Source organism: Ceratotherium simum, chromosome 30, assembly GCF_057802395.1.
Source record: "Ceratotherium simum simum isolate JZ-2026a chromosome 30, ASM5780239v1, whole genome shotgun sequence".
In the NCBI taxonomy this organism is placed as follows: domain Eukaryota; kingdom Metazoa; phylum Chordata; class Mammalia; order Perissodactyla; family Rhinocerotidae; genus Ceratotherium; species Ceratotherium simum.
Genome location: NC_141929.1, coordinates 13868145 through 13884419, shown reverse-complemented (window position 1 = coordinate 13884419; position 16275 = coordinate 13868145).

Below are 16275 nucleotides of genomic sequence, written 5' to 3'. Positions count from 1 at the left end.
ACTAGATCGGACATAACTAGAACCTGAGAAGTTGAGTGGGGGCTCAGGACTCCCTGAAACAGAATATTCTGCCCATTGGGCAGATAGAGGCTGACCACAGGCCTCTATCTCTGGGAATGAGGGCATGTTGGCGCCTCCATCAACACTCATTCCTGCTACTGCCATAAGATGGTCCTGAAGCTGCTGCCAATCTTGAGCATAGGCTAAGGCAGCCCAGGGTCGACCAGATAAATGGTTCATTATGTTCGTTAACAGATATATGGCATAGGTAAGTTGCAGGCAGGCAGGGTGGAGACATCACCAGAAGTTCTTTCATTTTTTTTTTTTTGAGGAAGAGTGGCCTTACACTAACATCTGTTGCCAATCTTCCTCTTTTTCTTTTTTCTCCCCAAAGCCCTAGTACATGGTTATATATCATAATTGTAGAGTTGCAGTTCTTCTATGTGGGATGCCGCCTCAGCATGACTTGATGAGTGATGGGTAGGTCCGTGCCCAGAATCCAAACCAGCGAACCCTAGGCCGCCAAAGCAGAACACACGAACTTAACCACTATGCCACCAGGCCAGCCCCCCCAGAAGTTCTTGAAAAGTCATAAGTGGCCATTAATTTTCAATGATGGATCTGCATGTGCTCAGACAACCAGTGGGAGATTATTTCAAGCCAGTTTAAGGCTAGAAATTGATAATCTGCTAAGAGAAGCCAGCAGTTGCCTATCTCTCAGCCTGCACTCAGGAAACTCTATACCCTGTTACAGATTGCCTCTGGAGATAGGGAGGAGTATATCCGCCTATCTTGAAATCACAGTGACCAAGAAGCGAGTAACCAAGAGAAATCTGGGAACCCAGCCAGCTCAGGCTGTGTCAGGCAAGTCTAGATTTTACAGAAGGCACAAACCCCCAAGCCAGTGGGAAGATAGTTGACCCAACCTGGGTCTCCTGGCCTCATTGACTTTTCAATATTAAATAGACTATGTCCATCACAAACACAAAAAGGGTAGGAATTCACTTTACTCTCTATTGTACCCTTTGTTTCTTGATCCTCACTTCCCTAATTTATTCAACAGATATCTGTTGAGCTTTTTTTTTGAATTTACATGCCAGGCATTGCTCAAGAACTGGCTTAGATGAGGGATAAACAATAGAACAATAAACAAAGAGCAAGATAATTTCAGATAGTATAGGTGCAATGAAGAAAATAAAAGATGTATGGGGTGACTGGGCTTTCATATAAAGGCAGCTAAGGAAAGGCTCTCTGAGTGATAAATGAGCTAAGAGTCAATCGGCATAGAGATGACAACCATGTGAAAAACTGGATCTAAAGTTATCTTAGTCTGTTTGGGCTGCAATAACAAAATACCACAGACTAGGCTGCTTATAAACAACAGAAATTTATTTCTCACAGTTCTGGAGGCTGGAAGTCCGAGATCAGGGTGCTAACATGGTCAGGTTCTGGCGAAGGCCCTCTTCTGAATTGCACACTGCTGACTTCTCGCTGTGTCCTCACATGGTGGAAGGGGCTAGGGAGCTTTGTGGGGTCTCTTTTCTAAGAACATAATCCCATTCATGAGGGCAGCACTCTCATGACCTAAGCACCTCCAAAAGGCCCTGTCTCCTAATACCATCACATTGGGCATTAGGATTTCAACATATGAATTTAGGGGGGAAACAAACATTTAGACCGTAGCAAAAGTGTTACAAAAGCAGAGGTTAACAACAAGTTCAAGACCCTAACATGGGACTAAGCCTTCAAAATGAAGGCCCAGGTGTCTAAACTGAAATGAGGAAAAGAGGAACAGAAGAAGGAGTCAGAGAACTGGTTGAGGGTCAGATCATATAGGGGTCTATAGATCCTATATATACATGTAATTGGGGAGGATTCTGATTCCAACCATGACTAAGAGTTTGTATTTCTACTGAAATAAAACCATGAAAGCTAGATAAAGTATATAAAATATCTTTGGAGGGGATTAGAAAGTAACCAATGAGTCAGGTGACAACAGATTTTCACATAGTGAGATATATAGGGTAACTTCTGGATCAAAACTAATTCAGCTTGAACTAAAGAAGCCTGACTTATGGCATATCATACATTGTACCTCTGCTTTAACCATTAAAGAATGCACTCTTTATAAAGATTTTATTTATTTATTTTTTCCCCCCAAAGCCCCAGTAGATAGTTGTATGTCATAGCTGCACATCCTTCTAGTTGCTGTATGTGGGACGCAGCCTTAGCATGGTGGGAGAAGCAGTGGGCGCCCGGGATCCGAACCAGGGCCGCCAGCAGCAGAGCGCGCACACTTAACCACTAAGCCACGGGGCCAGCCCCAAGGATGCACTCTCTTAAGATAAGAATGCATACTTCCCCTCCTATGTCCTATTGGCAATGCCCTTATTTGTCCCTTTCCTGACATCAGGGTCAGATTGACCTGCTAATTTGCAACTGAATACCTCTTTGAAACTTTGATGAATATGTATCCTGGGCATGTTTAATGTATGTTCTTTTTTCTATAAAGGTATAAGTTTGTACTGAAAACCATGCTTCTCCAAAACGCTTTCTTCCTTTGTGGAAACTGCCTTCCTCCTGGGTTATAATCCTCACCCTGGCTCAAGTAAAACTCACCTTATCTCTCATCTATAGAATGGTTATTGGATATTTTGCATTGACGTAGGAAATACATGAAATGAGGGGCTATAATCTTTGAGAAAATGGAAGTACACAGGGAAGTATCCAGCCCAGATATATTTCTGAGTGTACTGTCCAAATTGTGGCTCAGAAGAATTGAGCCCATGCAGAAAGCAGCAATCTTATTGGGCTAAAAATACATAGGTAGGAATTCAGAGCCCCCTGGGGCCCGCCCAGCGGCTCAAGTGGTTAACTGCGAGAGCTCTGCTTCAGCAGCCCGGGGTTCGCAGGTTCAGATCCCAGGTGCGCACCGAGGCACTGCTTGTCAAGCCACGCTGTGATGGTGTCCCATATAAAGTAGAGGAAGATGGGCACAGATGTTAGCTCAGGGCTGATCTTCCTCAGCAAAAAGAGGAGGATGGACAATGGATGTTAGCTCAGGGCTGATCTTTCTCACAAAAAAAAAAAAAAAGGAATTCAGAGCCCCCAAAGTGGCTGAGACTTAAGGGTCAAAATACTGGAGAGAAGGAAACCACAGAGAAAGTGCCAAAAATGTGTGGACAAACTTCTCTCAAGTCACTGGATGACTCCTAAACTGTGCATGCACAGGGTAAAACTCCAACAAATCCAGGAGAAAACAGTAGCTGAGAGGGCAATAAACTGAGAGAGATTTCAGCAGCCCCATAAGTCTGGAGAAATAGAAGTTACAGTTTAAACCTTGCTGAGGTACAGAGGCCTTGGCAAACACACCAGGCTTTTAACTGAGGCCTCAGAAGGGTTACACCCTAGGAATAAAGGCCACACCCCAGGAGAAAGTACAGCACCCTGAGAGTAAGGACCTTGCCCGAGAGGGCAAAGGGCAAAACTACAGTAGGCTAACTCTATAAAGCTTAAAATATGCCTCAATGGGATCAAGGTGACTCACCAGTACTCTGTCTACAAGAAGAAAACTTAACGTTTTTAGAGAAAGATAACATATCCAGAGCCTCTACAACTTTTAATTTTCATGGTCCAGCTTTGAATCAAAAATTGAGGCATGCTAAAAACAAAACAAAACTGAACTAAATAACCAAAACACAAAAGAAAAAAATAAGTCAATAAAAAACAAACTCCGTGATTGAGATATTGGACTTATCAGATGGGGACTTTAAAATAACTGTGACTAATATGTTATAGAAAATAAAAGATAGAGCCGGCCCTGTGGCTTAGCGGTTAAGTGCACACACTCTGCTACTGGCAGCCTGGGTTCGGATTCCAGGCACGCACCGACGCACCGCTTCTCTGGCCATGCTGAGGCCGCGTCCCACATACAGGAACTAGAAGGATGTGCAACTATGACATACAACTATCTACTGGGGCTTTGGGGAGAAAAAGGGGAAAAAAGGAGGAGGATTAGCAATAGATGTTAGCTTAGGGCTGGTCTTCCTCACCACAAAAAAAAAAAAAAATGAAGAGACAATGCTTTCTATTGCCCAAAACCAATGAAAGATATCAACCTATAGATTCAAGAAGCTCCATGAACCCCAAGCAAATAAATACAAAGAACACCACATCTTAGCACATCATCCTAAAACTGCTAAACATCAAAGAGAAAGAGAAAATCTTAAAAGCAAAGACATATTATCGCCAAAGGAACAATAACACTAATATATGACTTCTCAGTAGAAACTATGGAAGCCAGAAAACAGTGGACTGACACAATTTAAATACTGAAAGAGGGGGCTGGCCCCATGGCTTAGCAGTTAAGCACGTGTGCTCCGCTACTGGTGGCCCAGGTTCGGATCCCGGGCGCACACCGGCGCACCGCTTCTCTGGCCATGCTTAGGCCGTGTTCCACATACAGCAACTAGAAGGATGTGCAACTATGACATACAACTGTCTACTGGGGCTTTGGGGAAAAAAAGGAGGAGGATTGGCGATAGATGTTAGCTCAGAGCTGGTCTTCCTCAGCAAAAAGAGGGGGATTAGCACGGATGTTAGCTCAGGGCTGATCTTCCTCACACACACACACAAAAAATACTGAAAGAAAAAAAAAAAACATTGCTAACCTAGAATTCTACACCCAGGGGGAATGTACTTCAAAAATGAAGGTAAATTAAATATGATACCGGGGCTGGCCCCATGGCGTACTGGTTAAAAGTTCAGCACGCTTCACTTCGGAGGCCTGGGATTGCAGGTTCAGATCCTGGGCGTGGACCTACAGCACTTATCAGCCATGCTGTGGTGGCAACCCATATATAAAAAGTAGAGGAGGATTGGCACAGATGTTAACTCAGGGCTAATCTTCCTTAGGAAAAAAAAAATTAAATATGACACCAAACGCACAAGCAAAAAAAGAAAACATGATAAGTTGGATTTCATCAAAATGGAAACTTTTGTGCATCAAAGGTCACTGTCAAGAAAGTGAAAAGACAACCCACAGAATGGGAGGAAATATTTGCAAATCATATACCTGCTAAGAGTTTAGTATCCAGGGCTGGCCCCATGGCTTAGTGGTTAAGTGCTCGCACTCCGCTGCTGGCGGCCCGGGTTTGGATCCCAGGCGTGCACCGACGCACCACTTCTCCGGCCATGCTGAGGCTGCGTCCCACATACAGCAACTAGAAGGATGTGCAGCTATGACATACAACTATCTACTGGGGCTTTGGGGGAAAAAAAAAATAAATAAAAATTATTTATTTATTTATTTATATTTTTTTTAATTTTTATTTATTTATTTTTTTCCCCCAAAGCCCCAGCAGATAGTTGTATGTCATAGCTGCACATCCTTCCAGCTGCTTCATGTGGGACGCGGCCTCAGCATGGCCAGAGAAGCGGTGCGTCAGTGCGCGCCCGGGATCCAAACCCGGGCCGCCAGCAGCGGAGCAAGCACACCTAACCGCTAAGCCACAGGGCCGGCCCAATAAAAATTATTAAAAAAAAAAAAAGAGTTTAGTATCCAGAATGTGTATAGAACCTTTATAACTCAATAATAAAGAGACATGGGCTGGCCTGGTGGCGCAGCGGTTAAGTGCACGTGCTCTGCTGCAGTGGCCTGAGGTTCGTGGGTTCGGATCCCAGGCGTGCACCGACGCACTGCTTGTTAAGCCATGCTGTGGCGGTGTCCCATATAAAGTAGAGGAAGATGGGCATGGATGTTAGCCCAGGGCCAATATTCCTCAAGAAAAAAAAAGGGGGGGACGATCGGCATCAGATGTTAGCTAAGGGCCAGTCCTCCTCCCCCAAAAAATATAAGAATAATAAAGAGACAAATAATCTAATTTTAAAATGGGCAAAAGATTTGAATAGCCATTTCTCCAAAGAAGATATACAAAGGGCAACAAACACATGAAAAGATGCTCAACATCATTAGTCATTAGAAAAATGTAAATCAAAACCAAAATGAGGGGACAGCGCCATGGTGTAGCGGTTAAGTGTGCACACTCTGCTGTTGGGTTCAGATCCCGGGTGCACACCAATGCACCACTTGTCAGCCCATGCTGTGGCAGCGTCCCACATAAAGTGGAGGAAGATGGGCACAGATGTTAGCCCAGGGCCAGTCTTCCTCAGCAAAAAGAGGAGGATTGGCATGGATGTTAGCTCAGGGCTGATCTTCCTCACAAAAAAAAAACAAAAAACAGAAAACAAAACAAGATGCCATTTCATACATACTAGGATGGCTATAATAAAAGAAAAGGAAGAAAAACAGGAATAACAAGTGTTGACAAGGATGTGGAGAAATTAGAATCCTCATATATTGATGGTGAGAAGGTAAAAGAGTACAGTCACTGTGGAAAATTGTTTGGCAATTCCTAAAAAATGAAACTTAAAGTTACCAAATGACCCAGCAATTCCATTCTTAGGTACACACCCAAGAGAACTGAAAACTTATGTTCACACAAAAACTTGTACGTAAATGTTCATAGAAGCCATATTCATAATAGCCAAAAAGTGGAAACAGCCCAAAGGTCCATGAATTGATGAATGAATAAATAAAATGTGGTATATCCATACATCCATACAATGGAATATTATTCAGCCATAAAAAGGAATTAAGTACTGATACATGCTACAACATGGATGAACCTTGAAAACAATGCTAAGTGAAAGAAGCCAGAGACAAAAGGCCACGTATTATATGATTGCATTTATATGCAATATCCAGAATAGGCAAATCCATAGAGAAAGAAAGTAGATTAATGGTTTCCAGGAGATGAGGAAAGGGGAGAATTGAGAAGTATGGGGTTTCTTTTGAGAGTGATGGAAATATTCTGGAATCAGATAGTGGTGATGGTTACACAACATTGTGAATATACTAAAAAACCACTGAAGTGTACACTTAAAAATGGTTAAAATAGTGAATTTTATGTTGTATGAATTTTATCTCAATAAAACTTTTTTTCAAATACGATTGGAGGGCTGGCCCCGTGGCTTAGCGGTTAAGTGCTCGTGCTCTGCTACTGGTGGCCCAGGTTCGGATCCCAGGCGCGCACCAACGCACCGCTTCTCCGGCCATGCTCAGGCCGCGTCCCACATACAGCAACTAGAAGGATGTGCAACTATGACATACAGCTATCTACTGGGACTTTGGGGAAAAAAAAAAAAAGGAGGAGGATTGGTAATAGATGTTAGCTCAGAGCTGGTCTTCCTCAGCAAAAAGAGGAGGATTAGTATGGATGTTAGCTCAGGGCTGATCTTCCTCACAAAAAAAAAAACAACCAAAAACAAACAAACAAACAAAACAATTGGAACCATAAAAGAAAGTGAAATAAAGACATTTTCAAACAAACTAAAGTTGAGATAGATAATTCATTGCTAGCAGACATGCACTACTCTAGGCTGAAGGAAAATGATCCCAGATGGAAGAACAGCAGGAAGGAATAAAGAGCATTGGAAGAGTAAATATGTGGACAGTTAACATTGTTTTAGACAACAATAATGAGGGATTTATAACATGCGTCTCAGTAAAATATATGACTCCCATAGCATATAACCAAGGATGCAGATTGTAATCTGTAGGCCCTAGAGTCTAGGATAAATACTAAAAGAATACTACAAGAATGTGTAAGTGTAAAGCTAATAGAAGAAAAAAAACACTGGAATGAAAAGCAGTTGATTAATCCAAAAGAAGGCAAAAAGGGTGGGAATAAAGTAGCAAAAAACACATGGGATAAGTAGAAAACAATTGCATTAGGTTAAATCTAAGTGCAATGGGAAGCCATTGGAGGGTTTTCAGCAGGGGTGTGATTTAGTCACCACGCAAGAGCTAGTAAAGCTAGAGTCTTTAACCACCTCACAACTACCCTCACAGTGCTCAGCATGATGTTGGGCACACAGAGGGCAATCAATGAAGACTTACTGAATTGGCCAAGCTGCTCTTCCCACTGCTGAGTGGCTGGAAGGCCCCCGCTTCCCTGAAGCCCTCTAGTCCTCCAGCCCTGAAACTCTGTCACCCACTGTTTGGGCAAGCAAGATGAAAAAACATGATGAGTAGAGCACTTCTGTCCCCCTCACTTCTTACCATGTTTCCCATTTGAGGACTATGGCAGCTTCCAATGTACAGGAATACTTTCCCAAACTTGACTGTGCAGCCAAATCACCTAGAGAAATTTTCAAAAATTTCTGTTTATGGTGTCCAGGAATATGCTTTCCCAACAACTAAGCCAGCATGGTCCCTGCTGGTCTTTGGCCACTATTGCCGTAGTGCAGCACGGCATTGGTGGGCTCCCTTTCCTCAGGCAACTGCCTGACCTTTGCCAAGATTTCAAGATCAAGTAGAAATAATATTGACCCAAGCAGTTCTAACACCTTCATCCTAAAATTTTTTTCTTATCCTTTAATGCTCATCTCAAAAGTCTCGATGTTAGGGGCCAGCTGGGTGGCTTAGCGGTTAAGTGCGTGCGCTCCGCTGCTGGCGGCCCGGGGTTCGGATCCCGGGCGTGCACCGACGCACGGCTTCTCCGGCCATGCTGAGGCCGCGTCCCACATACAGCAACTGGAAGGATGTGCAACTATGACATACAACTATCTACTGGGGCTTTGGGGGAAAAAATAAACAAATAAAATTAAAAAAAAAAAAAAGTCGCGATGTTTTTGAAGCCTCCTTGGGAAAACTAACCCGTCAATATATCATTTTTATAGTTATTCAGCAATTATTTTCTGAGCACCTTCCATGTATTTCCTGCCTTGGGGATAGCACTGTGGTTAGGAGAACCAGCCTAGACTGGGTTTCATTATCTACTCCACCATTTACCTGCTGGTGGGTTATTCTGAGTTCTATGAAAAGCAATCTCCAGACAGAATTAGCCATGGAAGAGACTTATCAGGATGAAAGTCTCCCAGGAATGGGCCTGCTTTAGCATCTCTGTCATGCTGTCATTGGCTGGGAGAAACCCTTGGGTAGTGTGGCCTCAGAGTGAATCCAATGATAGATTTCAGCAGTCCTGGGGGCAACCATAACTTGTAGTTCAGTGGGACCCTTGCTGTGTCCTCTAGCAAATTGCACCCCCTGTAGGAACCCAGGATCTTCAACCATGTGGAGCCCAGAGTCGCTAGGATGGGAAGTACAATTGGTCAATTACACTCTCCACAATGGGAGATCTGAGAGGCAAATCTACGTGACCACCATATTCCACTCTTTGTGCCTCACAGATTTATTTCTCCACACAAGTTTGGTGAGCAGCTACTCCATAGTTTCCACGGATCTCTCTTTCTGAAGGAAAAACTCAGAAGAGGGAAGTTAGTGGGATAAATGAACATCCATCATTGCAGATCATTTCAGAGCTGCAATTGGTATTCATCTCTCCTTCCTCCATTCTGAATTTCCTTTACCCTCAGCTAGCATCTCAGAAGTCTTGATGGCTTACCTGGTGATATGACCCAAGCCTTCATTTCTGACGTGGTGTGGTAGTGTCTGAACTCTTAGTCATCATACCCTTCTCAGTCTGTTGTTGTATTGTTGCACATGTCTGTTCACAGTTACAGAGGAGCAATGGAGTACCAGAAGGCACCCAAGTGGACCACCTGGGTATTTTCCCCTGCCTCCATTATGTACAAGCAACCCTACTTCCTCTTGTTGATCAGGGTTAGTTACCACTGCCAGTATAGTGATTCCTCTTCTCACCTGCTGGTCCCTAGGCACAAGGTTCAAAGCGTCCTGGTAGCAGCCATAACTTGTAGTTCAGTGGGACCCTTGCTGCGTCCTCTGGCAAAGTACACCCCCCTGTAGGAACCCAGGACTTTCAACCATGTGGATCCCAGAGTTGCTAGGATTGCTAGGATGGGAAGCACAAAATCACTCAGGTCATTGGGAGTGATGCTAAGTGGGGTCACTCCTGTTTCCTCACGCTGGATCCGGCACCTACGTGTTCTTTCTTTTAGGGACACAGCACCATATAGAGGTCTCTTATTTAACACCGTATCCTAAAGAATGGCACCCCACTCTTTCAGAGTGTTGCTTCCCAGCTAGTACTGCAGCTAAGCCCTTAGAAGGTCATTACTAGTATTCTATTAGCTGGCTGCTTCTGGATGGTGTAGCATATGATATGACCAGCAGATCCCATGGTCATGGGCCCACTTCTGCAATTCCATTCCTGTAAAGTGAGTCTCCTAGGTCAGATGCTATGCTGTGTCTCAATCAGGCATTCCACTGGCTGAGGCTCTGAAGGTAAGAAAGGCAAATCCACACCTAGAATAGGTATCTATCTCTGTAAGGATGAACTGCTTGCCTTTTCAGAGGGAAGGGGCCCATTGCAGGTGACTTGCCACCAAGTAGCTGCTTGGTCTTCTCTAGGAACAGCGCTTATTAGAGACTCAGTGTTGGTCTCTGTTGCTGACAGGTTGGACATTCAGAGGCAGCCTTGGTAAGTGGGAATCCATTCTCCCATATGGACTTTGGGCCCAAATGTAGCCTCCATCTCTGCTACCATGGCCACTCTGTTCTTGTGCCCAGCGTATCAGGTCTGCAGGGGCTGAAGGCTGACTAATATCAATTGGCTGAGTCATTTTGCTTACTTTGTTGTTCAGTACCTCTTTCATGGTGGAAGATTTCTGGTGAGCACTGTCATGTGATAAAAAATGTTTACTTATTGTGCCTTCTCCCATATAGTTCATCCAGATGCCTCTATCTCATATCAGGCTGTTGGACCCTGACCAAGAATCTGTATATATTGTTACCTTAGACCATTTCTCCTTCCATACAAAGTGGCAAGACTAAGGGCAGAGCTTGCAGCTCCACTCACTGGGAATATTTTTCACTCTCCACCATCTTTCAGGGTCATATTTGCATCCTTTAGGTCTTTAATGGTGGCAGTAATCTCCAGCATCCTCCGTCCCCCAATAAGACATTGCTTTTTTTTTTTTTAATAATTTTATTTATTTATTTTTTTTCCCCCAAAGCCCCAGTAGATAGTTGTATGTCATAGCTGCACATCCTTCTAGTTGCTGTATGTGGGACGCGGCCTCAGCATGGCTGGAGAAGCGGTGCGTCGGTGTGTGCCCGGGATCGAACCCGGGCCACCAGCAGCAGAGCGCGTGCACTTAACCGCTAAGCCACGGGGCCAGCCCAAGGCATTGCTTTTAATTTACTATCTTGGCCAGTGGTGGGGAGCAATTTCCAAAGTTTACATTTGGCCTTTCCTGTCATGATAATTCTTACCCCACAGGCCAGAAACACGATGTGGGGTTACTCTAGATCATATCAAGTTATATATTTGGGGACTGGGGAAATGACCACTGGATGGGTCCACATATCCAGTGGCGCCACTGTAAGCCATACTTTAGCCAGGACTCCACTTACTACCCGGCCCTCAGAGGCCAGGGGGCTACAATGCTTTTTTTTTTTTTTTGTGAGGAAGATCAGCCCTGAGCTAACATCCATGCTAATCCTCCTCTTTTTTGCTGAGGAAGACCGGCTCTGAGCTAACATCCATTGCCAGTCCTCCTCCTTTTTTTCCCCCCAAAGCCCCAGTAGATAGTTGTATGTCATAGCTGCACATCCTTCTAGTTGCTGTATGTGGGATGCGGCCTCAGCATGGCCGGAGAAGCGGTGCGTCGGTGCGCACCTGGGATCCAAACCTGGGCTGCCAGTAGCGGAGCGTGCACACTTAACCACTAAGCCACGGGGCCGGCCCTATGATGATGCTTTTGGTCTCAGTATCAATACCCAACTCAGACCAAGTGTCGAATGGTCTTCAAAATATTTGGTTATTTCCCTATCACCAGTGTACACTCACCCAAGTAAATGGCCACGTGTTTCTTTGGGGAAGGACTGAGGGAATCATTGTGGCGGTATATACTTGCCATGGTGTTACAGGGTCTTTGTTCCTAGGCTCCCGGCTATTTATTCATCAATGGGTTCAGGATCTGACAATTGGCTCAGGTCAGAAACTGAGCAAGACAGCATGACTTATTGGGGGTGACCACCCTTAGCCTTCTGCTCCTCCATTCTTGTGGGTTTTTTGGTTACAGATATTAAAAAGTACCCTTGTTGGCTGTATCTATTTTGCCCCTAGGGATGCTATCTTTTATTAACCCTGTCCACAACTCCCTCCTGGTCAAGACCCCTTGGTCGCCTGTTCAGTCTTGCTGTAACAATGGTAATTGTGGTCTCCTGGCTTCTGGCAGTTAAGCATTGCCACCTGGGCTTTATTACTCTGAGGTCCCAATCAACCTGATTTTAGCACCTGTTTTCTGGAACACTCCTGGCACAACTTGTGTTAGTCTAGGTCTACCAAGAGCAGACAAAAGGGGATTAGCCATCAACAAAAAAACAAACAACCCAATTAAAAATGGGCAAAGGACTTGAATAAATATTTTTCCAAAGAAGATAAACAAACAGCCAATAAACACATGAAAAGATGTTCCACGTCACTAATCCAAATCAAAACTACAATGGCTACTACCAAAAAAACAGAAAATAACTAGAGTTGGAGAGGACGTGGAGAAATTGGAACCCTTGTGCACTGTTGGTGGGAATGTAAAGTGATATAGCTGCTGTGGAAAAACAGTTCCTCAAAAAATTAAAAACAGAATTACCATATGATCCAGCAATTCCACTTCTGGAATTACCCAAAAGAATTGAAAGCAGGGTCTCAAAGAGATATTTGTACACCCATGTTCATAGCAACATTATTCACAACAGCTAAAATGTAGAAGCAGCCGAAGTGTCCACTGACAGATAAATGGATAAGCAAAATGTGGTATATACTATACGATGGAATATTATTCAGTCTTAAAAAGGAAGGATATTCTGACATATGTTACAACATGGATGAACCTTGAGGGCATTATGCTAAATTAAATAAGCCACTTATGTGAGGTAATTTAGAGCAGCTAAACTCACCGAGACAGAAAATAGAATGGTGGTTGCCAGGGACTGTGGGGAGGGAAGAATGGGGAGTTATTGTTTAATGGGTACAGAGTTTCAGTTTTACAAGATGAAAAGTTATGGGTATGGATGGTGGTGATGGCTGCATCACATTATAAATATATTTAATACCACTGAACTGTACACTTAAAAATCATTTAGATGGTAAATTTTTATGTTATGTGTATTTTACCACAATAAAAAGAATTGGGAAAAAAGGGGGGATTAGCCATGCAAGAAACTTATTAGGGCAACACCTGTAAGAAAAATTGGGTGGGTGAGAAAGCCATCAAACCATGATGCAGGTCTCGCCTTCTGTGAAGTAGAGAGGGAAGGAAGGAAGGATGGGGCGAAACAAGTTAGACTGAACTTAGACTGAAGTTCAATTCTAAGAAATGAACTGGCCATTTGGCCAAGGCCATCGGAGAGTCCTCAAGCTAAAGTTGCCTGTCAGGAGTTCAGTGTCCCCGGAAATGGGCCTGCCTTAGTATCCCTGCCATCCTCAGTCACTGGCTGGGAGCAACCCTTGGGAAGTGTGGCCTTGCTGTGGGTGCAGTAATGGATTTTGGAGCTCAGCAGCTGGAACATCAGTCAATTATGCTCCCCACAGTTGGAGGTCTGAGAGGTTCATTTTCATGGCCACCCCACCTGGGCAAATTCTTTAACTTCTCTGAGAGTTCCTCTCATAGAAAAGATGTACCACAGCATTAGGCATATACTCAGTAAACGTAAGCTATTATAATACATCTAAAATGAACTACTCTGATTATTTTTTAATTTTTAGGAAAAAACAGTATAAGACTACTGAGCTAGAGGGACATCAGTGACTTAATATCAAAATTTAAGGGATAAAAAATGGAATAACATATTTCCAGGCACCCCCAAATTATACAGTTAAGGGATCTGAACTAGTCTGTCAGAGACCTCAGTGAATACCTAGGCTGAGAATCTAAGACCCAGAGAAAGGAACCCAGCGTTCCAGTTTGGATGTCCTATCCTCCTTACAACAATTTGCCAATTTGCACAAACTGTGGTCCTTACTCTAAAGGAATTTCATGTCTTTTTTTTTGGGGGGGAGGGTCTTAATCAGAGAAACAAATGTTAGCATCTGATAATGTATTTGTTTCCTTTCTTTGACTCAAGCAGCGAGTGACTCATGTGATCTGAGGTAAGGGGTGTTTGCCTGGTGATGTGAACTACTGTCACTCTCTCCACCTCAATAGTCAGGATACCATCTTCATGAGAGGAACTGGGGTCATAGCCAACTCCAGAGCTTCCACTGGGGTACAAACCAGGTGTTGGAACTTTACTGGGCTGATTCCACAGTAATTTCTCCTCTTCGCTGCTCCCCATTACCCTTTCTTACATTAGGCCCTCATTCCTTCCTATCTGTTCCTGGCTAATCTGATGAACAATCAATTTTCTTTTCCTTTTTTTTTGTGAGGAAGATCAGCCCTGAGCTAACATCCATGCCAATACTCCTCTTTTGCTGAGGAAGACTGGCCCTGAGCTAACATCTGTGCCCATCTTCCTCCACTTTATGTGGGACGCCGCCACAGCCTGGTCTGACAAGCGGTGGATTGGTGTGCGCTGGGGATCCAAACCCGGGCCGCCAGCAGCGGAGCACGTGCACTTAACCTTAGCTAACGCCATGGGGCCGACCCAACAATCAATTCTCTGTACCATGTTTAAGAGAAACCATTGAGCCACATCAACACCCAACACTCCCACCATGGCTCAAGCCTGGGAATTTACCATGACCCTTCTGGAAGAACTGCTTTAAACTTATGCGGGCATTTTAATCAGATGGCAGGGTCTATGGGCATGATACAGATCTCAGCATTGGGAAGAGTTTGAAGGCAGAGTAACTATCCAGGAAAAGATATTCTCTTCTTTATTCCAGGAACAAGTGGTCTGCCAAGCCCCCACTTTCATTAACCATCAGTCCATCCAACTATTGGCAGCTCACACAGAGCTTAGCTTAGGTAACAGAACCTCTAGGTCTTTTTACCCAAGCATCTGTTAAATGAAGTTCTGAACGTCCTTTGTTTTCCTCTCAATGTGCAACACTTCCTTTTAATCCAGATATTGTTAATTTGGACCCACTTCTAGCCTCCAGGTGAGCCCTTCTGCTTGGTGCATCCATAACTGGATGAACCTATTGTTACTCTTTAGGGGCAAGTGAGGGTTCATGGCACCTCTCCTCACATCACATCTCAACAGCAGGCTCCTTATTCAGCCAGCCCTGCACCCCACTTTCTAGAGCAAGACAGAGCAGCTCCACCACCTTCTTTCCCTCTTCAGTTGACTTCTGTGATGAGCACTGAACTGGGGGTTCTAGCCCACATGTCATGGACTCTTCCACTGGAAGTGGTGTTCCCAGCCTCAGCACCCAGAAACCCAAGACAAATGAGGGCATTTGGAAGAGTGTGAAGTGTCATAATAATATGCAAGACAGTCTGCTTTATCTTCATTTTAAATGTAGAAGTAAGTTGTGGGGAATCAGCCTAGGCTGTTCTGGAGACAGAGACATCAAGAGTGCAAATCAGCTTTCACTCAGGTTTCTCAACTCCTGCTTAGCTGTCAGTACTGGAAAGTATAGAACGTAAAGACTAGTGTAAGTAAAACTTAACTGAATACCACCTAAATGCCATTTTCCTTTAATAGAATTTTAAACCTGTTTCTTCCCCTGTAAATTGGAATAATAATACTTATTCCACAACATTGTTTAAAAATATATTAGGAAGGGGCTTTGTAAACTATAAAGGGACAAATAAACAGAAGAGCTCATTACCAACAAACAGAAGTTGACTGATTCAAGGACAAGGACACACAAACATCTATTTTCAGAATTTCACTTATAGCCAATCACTAAGATGAGAAAGAAAATGAAGAGTACTGTGGACAAGAAAACAATGGTGTTGGGTTTCTTAGTAATCTGGGGTTTACTTCTACCCCAGGACCTCTGTCATTTTCTGTTGGAGCACCAGGCTCCATGACAATAGTAAGTTTATACCTATGGATTCAGTCCTCCCGGAATCTAGTATACAGACTCCATTTGCAGTTCAGCTGGAAAACATTTTCAGCCTTTCCAGTCTAATCTCAGAACACCATGATTTACGGCAACAGAAATTCCTGAACTAAATAGAACAAAGAAACTGAGCCAAGTGACCAGAATGGTGCTGAGCAGGAACCCAGGAGCCCATACTTGCCCAATGCTGCTGCCACCATCAGAAGTGCTGCCAAAGACTAAAAGAAATAAAAGGATAAGTCCTCTCCTCCTCCTATATTAGTCTTCTGGATTCAAA